At 29.7% G+C, this 7,366-nt stretch overlaps 1 pseudogene; it reads left to right on the top strand.

The window, feature by feature from the left end:
* The first annotated feature begins 3,699 nt into the window (after window positions 1-3,699).
* LOC100162006 lies at window positions 3,700-6,715 on the top strand (annotated as a pseudogene).
* Window positions 6,716-7,366: the final 651 nt, after the last annotated feature.

Genomic DNA, 7,366 nt, shown 5'->3' with positions numbered 1-7,366 from the left:
GTAGGTTATAGGGTATACTTGGCCTCAGGGGCGGATTTACCCATAGGCCACCAAGGCACTGGCCTAGGGCGCAATTTTTTAGTTAATTTTTACTTTTTAGTTTTTCATAATTTCATAATTCTATTTACCTAAATTTATATTTTATATTAATTTTTTTCGTATACAACTTGCATGAAACTGGAGAATGGCTCACGTAGCACGTCGCAGTAACGTTTTAATTTATAAGCTATAATAACCTTGCCGTTTGAGTTTAATCCTGCGACCAGCGCGCGCCGCCACCGCCAGAGGTTCGATATCGACACTCGACGAGGCAGTTGCCTACTTGCCTATGGGAGATGGTATACGGGTGTACGGCGTAAACACATAGAATATTGTGAATGGCGCATGCGCAAAACGCCAGCCAAGGCGGTCAAATATACTGCCTCGGGCCGCCGAGTACATTACAACATTGTATATAGCCGCTCTACTAGCTAGGTAGGGGACAGCTCGCACAGTGCTTGGTGGAATGTCCCGCCTCACCCCGCACCCAGCATCACAATTTTATTAGAATACTGGAATTAATTCTGGAAATCAGGTGTCTTGATAAAGTAATTAATAATAATTAGTGATTTTCGAACCGAACCAAATACCCTGGTTACAGCCATGGCAGCATACGTGTATTTACTACACCAATATTAGTATACACTAATATGTGTATTTAGCCATGGTTACAGCTCGAAGACAAAGGCTATTACCTCAATCGGTTGAAAAATTGGTGTTCTTAGATGACAATATTTAAATTAATATTTAATTATATAATTTAAAATTTGATACAAAATAATAAGAAATAGTAGCAACTACTAGCAAGAAGTAGTTAATACTTGATAGTTAATTATTAATTTATAAAATAAATAGATAATTAATTTTTTTCTAAACCTAAATCATGAGTAGGTATACCTGAATATTTAATAATTAATATTTATGTATTTATAAAAATAAATTGTAATTCCCATTGTTTATACTTTTTATTATTTAATATTTAATGTTTATTTAATAACTTTATATTATATATAAGATAATCATTAGTTTATAGTAAATACTAAATAGTAAACAATAAATAATAAATATTGCGACGACGCGCGACGCTGACACTGTCGCCTGTCTCCTGTATAGTGCATACTGCTCAGAAATTTGCTAATCGATTACGATTATAGAAACTAGGGTGCACAGATAAATCAAGGCGCAAAATGATTTAGTTATTGTACAAGTGTACAAATGTACCTATGCAAAATTGTATTAATATTTATTTGTTTAGTTAGTATGTATAAATATAAAAATACCTTAATACAATTTTTATAGTTTTGTTTTAGTTCATGGAACATTACTCCCCCCCCCGTGGGGGCACGCCAATGTTTTGGGCGCTAGTGTTGTAATGCCTAGGGGCGGAAAAATGGTAAGTCCGCCTCTGCTTGGTCTTGGTAATCAGTGTCCTGTATAGCCTATACTGAAAGCAACGCTCGATCAATTGGTTTTTGTGTATAAGTGTATTGTAGACAAATTTTACGTTTTTTTTAATTTGAAAAATTCTTTTTATTATAGGTAACAAATTTTTCGTTTCATCCCATTTCACCGAATCCCAGTTGTACCTATATATGAACTGATAACAAATCCTATTTTTCCGAAAAATCCTAGGTATTTAGTCATCATACCTTGGATGGGTAGGCACTACGCCCTGGGAATGAACTCTTAGAAAAACGTGCAAAGTATACATTACTTGTGTATGTACCTATATTTTACTTTACATGATTATTAAAAATTTAAACTACACCTATAAAACTTTTAGAGTACCTACCTATATGACTATATTATTAAAATAAAAAACTGCACACGGGCGAAGCTGGAATATTCAGCATCGAAACAGACCATACGATTTTGTTTTGATCAAAGAATTAAAAAACCAGCAGCCACATTTAGAGCTTGATATTGTAGCCCAAAAAAAATGTAATTAAACTCCTAAAAAGAAAGGAAAAATACAAAACGTTAGAAGAAAGATTAAAAACTGTAAAAGAGCGGCAAATACTAATATTTGTAATACTGCAATTATTATATATTAATACCTAAAAATTAAAATGTATATTTGAATTCAGATTTGGAAATAGACAAATAATAATCATGGAATATCTAGACACAATATTATCTACCTACCACTTCCATCTCGTATAAAACTCAAAATGTTTGACGAATGTTTATATATTTTTAATAAATATGTAAAATTATGTATTAATTTTTACTATTGTTATGTCGTATATTATATAGTTAAATACTTAATTTATTTAATTTATTTTTTATGGTTAGTCACGATTATATTTGACTTTATTTGATTTTTTAACCTGACGATACAAATAAAATTATTATTGTTTAGTATACAATATACATACAACGAAACAAATTTCGACGAAAATATCATTTTTTAAGAAAAACGTCGTTTTATAAACGACTTGAAACTATGTAAAAAAATATTTTCAAAAAAATTTACACTTTTTGAAATAATGAGTGTTCAATGATAAAAGAATCACCCGGTACACAGTAAAATGTTCCTTATTTTTCGTATTAAAAGAGTACGATTTTATTTGTTTCAACAGAATAATGGCCGCACTGAACATGATCGTGTTCACGTAGGACCCACAAAGAATAATTAACCAACAATTTTTTTGTTATTTACCAAATCTCAATGAAATACATTGAAGGTATTGGCCTCGTGAGAGTACCTATATAAGTTTCGAAATGATTTTCGAACGAAAATAAAATTTAGTATTAAAGCATCATACGATTTTGGTTCATCGCATATAAATAAATAAATAATAATGATGTTATTAATTCGGACTTTTCACGATTAATTGTAAGTTAGAAAACAGTTATGAAAGATGAAAACTAATAAAAAAAATAATAAAATGTCGACTCTTTCACTTGGTTATTTATAATTGGGTATTTAATTTATCATATCATCACAATTATTAAGCATGTTTTAAAAAAAATAATAACTGTCACCAAATTAATAAAAATTAGGAAAGTTTTTGTACCTAATGGGTATAACTTTTTGGTAGGTGGTATTAACTATTGTTGAACCACCAATTGAAAAATGTCAAACCGCCTCTGGTACCTAATACCTATAAAAACGATATTTGTAGCGATATCGATTTTAACACCTCCTTTAACCACCAATACTTAGAGAAGCTGTATCTCGCAAACCAATCAACAAAAAAATAAAATGTTAACGCGTAAATTAAAAAAAAAAAAATGGTTTTATTAATTCATAATATTTATTATTATATGTTACCATTTGAAAATCAAAAGTTGATAGTGGTTTCACCAATAAATATAAGGGTGAAAAAAATTACAATAGTATAGAGTTTTAGAAAAGCATAAATCTAACAGTTTTAAAAAAAAAAATTCAAAAAAAATTAATACTTTTCGAAATAATTAGTGTACCCACTTAAATGGATCACTCTGTATATTAATAATATTAGTAACATACCTACCTACTTTATATTTTGATGACTTGAATAATTAGGATTTCGTGTATCAATACCCCTTGGTAGATAACTACTGATGTATCGTGATGGTACGAACTTGTTGGTTAAATTCCATATCTTTATTCTCTTTGGAAATCATTAAGTTTAATCACGACGTAGATAAAATAACTATCTAGTATCTACATTTTGTACAGTTCAGTATTTCACACAGGTATTTGAATTCCATATTTCTTTAACGGCCTAACAGTTGACATGGTATCAAAATTATTTTGTCATGTTCCTATTTCATAATAATTCATGTAATTTATTACTTCATATTTCATGACAAGTTGACAAGGTAAATTTATTTTGTGCCAATTTAACCCATAGGTCCGTGAAGGATCGAACATTTGAACCGCAGTTAAATAAAAACAGCCAATCTGCCGAGAAGGCGACTTAAAACTTTGTTTCACTTTCGTCTCTCACGTAGGACAGGTAATTAGCCATTGCGATAAATTATTTTATTAGTACTTTTTATGATGAAAACGTACACAAGAGTCCATGAATCAGGGTTCAAAAAACCCAACACTGTCGGGTTTTAATGATTTTTTCCTATAAAGTATTAACACTGACTTATAATACTCATTGTTTATTGTTATGACTAATATGTTCAAAATATGTTCAATTAAAATATAATAAAAAGCCCATGAGGTTGCCTACATAACAATCTTACCTTTAGATTTTATAAGAGGTCAATTCACACTCATTTTTAAACTAACGGTGCTACACGTGTTCTACTGAGCGTACAATTTGGTAATTTACGCGCTTGTAAGACGGAGACAACACATGCGAGTATCATATCCTCTTAAGAAAATTTAAAATTAATTAAAAACAGGAGTGTGGGTGAGTGTATTTTCCCAAATGGGATGTTACTTTAAAGACTGGAGGTTTAGTGTATGTCTGTGATTAGCCAGGCATGCTGCTCATATTCTCTAGGGACAATAAGTATGTTTTTCTAACCCTATGTACCTATTCAAATATCTAGCTATAAATAACATGGTCTTTGGTGTTTTTTTTTTAAATATCCAGTATAAATATATACTGAAACTTTTGTAGTACAGTCACCGTTAATGAAACAACACTCAAATCATTTTTTTATTCAGTAGGGGCAATCCTAGAAATGTACCACCCACTTACCATTAATGATCTATAATTTATTCCAAACATGTCTATTTAGATAAGTACTGCTTTATGGGTTAAAAACATACAATATTAAATTTAAAATATAATTCTTTAAGTATATAAACTCTACTGGCTACTAGGGTCCATTGTAATATACACTTATAATCACCAACAAATTATTTAGAGGGTATAGGTGCCCCCCCCCCGCTCCTTGTGCCAAGGGATTTTCTCCACTGAGCTCAATATAACTACAACAAATTGCCATTAACTTAAGTTTCATTTACTTCTATTAATTTGAACACAATCAAGATTAATCTCTCCATGTTTACTTTTGGTTACAATAGTACCTTTATATTCAACTTGTAAAATTAAAACACTAATTTTTGTAGATAAATGGTGTATACTTTAATTAATGATTTTATTCCTATATCTATAATATAGAAATGGTAGTTGGTGGTATGTTATTTTACTCGTTATTTTATAAACAAATACAATGTTTAGGTATACATTTATAATTATTTTTTACTTTTGTAAATACCCTAGGGTAGAGAGCCTTTATATATATTGTTTATATAATTATTTATTTATTATTTAGGCTCTCTGCCCTAGAGTATTTGTATATTTATCTTGAAAGTCATTAAAGTAAACCTGATTAAATTCAGATTTGTTTTTGATGCTGGTTTTAAAGTGAAAAGTGAAAAGTTGTTAGTGTACCATTTTGATTTTCCCTAAAAATGCCTATTTTTTAAATTTATTGATTTTTACCTAATATTGATAACATTTAGTTCATGGATTCTAACAGATTCTTTTTATTGTTTCAGTTTATATTTTTGCTAATCTACAATTATATTCTTATAATGGCTGTAGTTGAAGAAAAACATGAAATTGGATCTCAAAATGAAGTTGTTCAACACATAGAAAAAACAATGAAAGAAATTTATTCCAAACGACTTTCAAGTCCTCAGTGGAAAATAAGTGATTTTGAAATTGGAACACCACTTGGTCGTGGGAAATTTGGTCGTGTATATCTTGCAAGGGAAAAAAATACGGAATATATGGTTGCTTTAAAAATGATGTTTAAATCAGAATTAGTAAAAGATCACATGGAACATCAAGTGCGAAGAGAAATTGAAATTCAAACGCATCTTAGTCATCCTAACATTTTAAAATTGCTGACTTATTTTTGGGATGAAAAGAAAATATATTTAATTTTAGAATTTGCCCAAGAGGGTGAATTATTTAAAGTATTTAAATGCGCAGCCGCATAAACGTTTTGATGAACCCAACAGCTGCATATTATTTACGACAAGTAGCCGAAGCTTTAAGATATTGTCATTCACAAAGTGTTATTCACAGAGATATAAAACCAGAAAATCTTTTATTGTTTAGTCATCATGTTGTTAAGTTGGCAGATTTTGGTTGGTCTGTCCATGCACCATCCAAAAGTCGAAACACTATGTGTGGTACTATTGATTATTTACCACCAGAGATGGTTGACTCTCAAACATATAACGAATATGTTGATAATTGGTGTTTAGGGGTGCTATGTTATGAATTTTTGTGTGGAGCACCACCTTTTGAGAGCTCAGAACAGGCAGAAACGTTTAGAAAAATTCGTGCTGTGATGTATGGTTTCAAACCTCATATGAGTGACAGCTCTAGACATTTAATTTCAAAGCTTTTGCTTAAAGTCCCAAAGTCTAGATTACCACTAACTGATGTCATTGGACATCCCTGGATTAAAAAAAATTGTGAAATATTTACTAATACTAAACTACTATTAAAATAATAATAAAATTATTATCCAATACTGAAGAACTTTCAACATTAAATTGTATTTTTTTCTATCAATATGCCATTCTTACAACCAATTAGTATTTTCAAACTAACTAATGTTTGTACATAACTTACTAATGTATTAATAACTAATTTAAATGTTAACATCTGTTTCTATTGTAAAATTGCGATATGCATTACATTTTTTTTTTATAATATTTATGCTATTTTAATGGAATTTTCAGAATTTAAATTATAGCTTTTAATATATTGTATTATATAATTGAATATTATTAATAATAGTTAAGCGTTTTAATGTATTTATAAAAATTAGTTAATACTCTGTAATTTATATTAGTTAAAACAATGTAATTTTTTTTTTTTTGATTTTGTCTAATTTTGTTTTCAAAACGGTGTAAATTGTACAGTCTTTTATAATATTACACTGATTACCTTGAAAAATGTCAAAGCGTTCAAATGACTAAAACAAAATCAATAATATTAATTTAATTACCTCTTATTCAGGATAATTTATGCCTTAGGAGGTTCAAACTGTTCAAAGGCATGTGCGGTCCATAAATTCTCTATATATTTTATAGATGGTAGGTATTGAAATTTATGAATGCTTTTTATACAATCATTTTGATTGTTTTTAGATATTTTTAATGATAAAAGTGATTATATTTTCACTAATAATATTATTGTTATTTGTTAGGTACCAGCTATAATACATTGTATTAATAATATTTACATCACACAGTTGTCACATGTGCTAGCGGTAACCACCATGAATCATGTGGTTAGTACCTTACATAGGCGTGTTTACGGGAGGGGCCGGGTGGGCACTGGCCCCCCCGGCAGATTGTGCCTCCAACAAAATCATGCAAGGATAAAAAAAAATTGTGTGTACCCTGCAG

This window comes from Acyrthosiphon pisum, chromosome A1, assembly GCF_005508785.2.
Source record: "Acyrthosiphon pisum isolate AL4f chromosome A1, pea_aphid_22Mar2018_4r6ur, whole genome shotgun sequence".
Lineage (NCBI taxonomy): Eukaryota > Metazoa > Arthropoda > Insecta > Hemiptera > Aphididae > Acyrthosiphon > Acyrthosiphon pisum.
The sequence above is the reverse complement of the archived record's forward strand: the minus strand, read 5'-3'. Positions and strand labels throughout refer to the sequence as shown.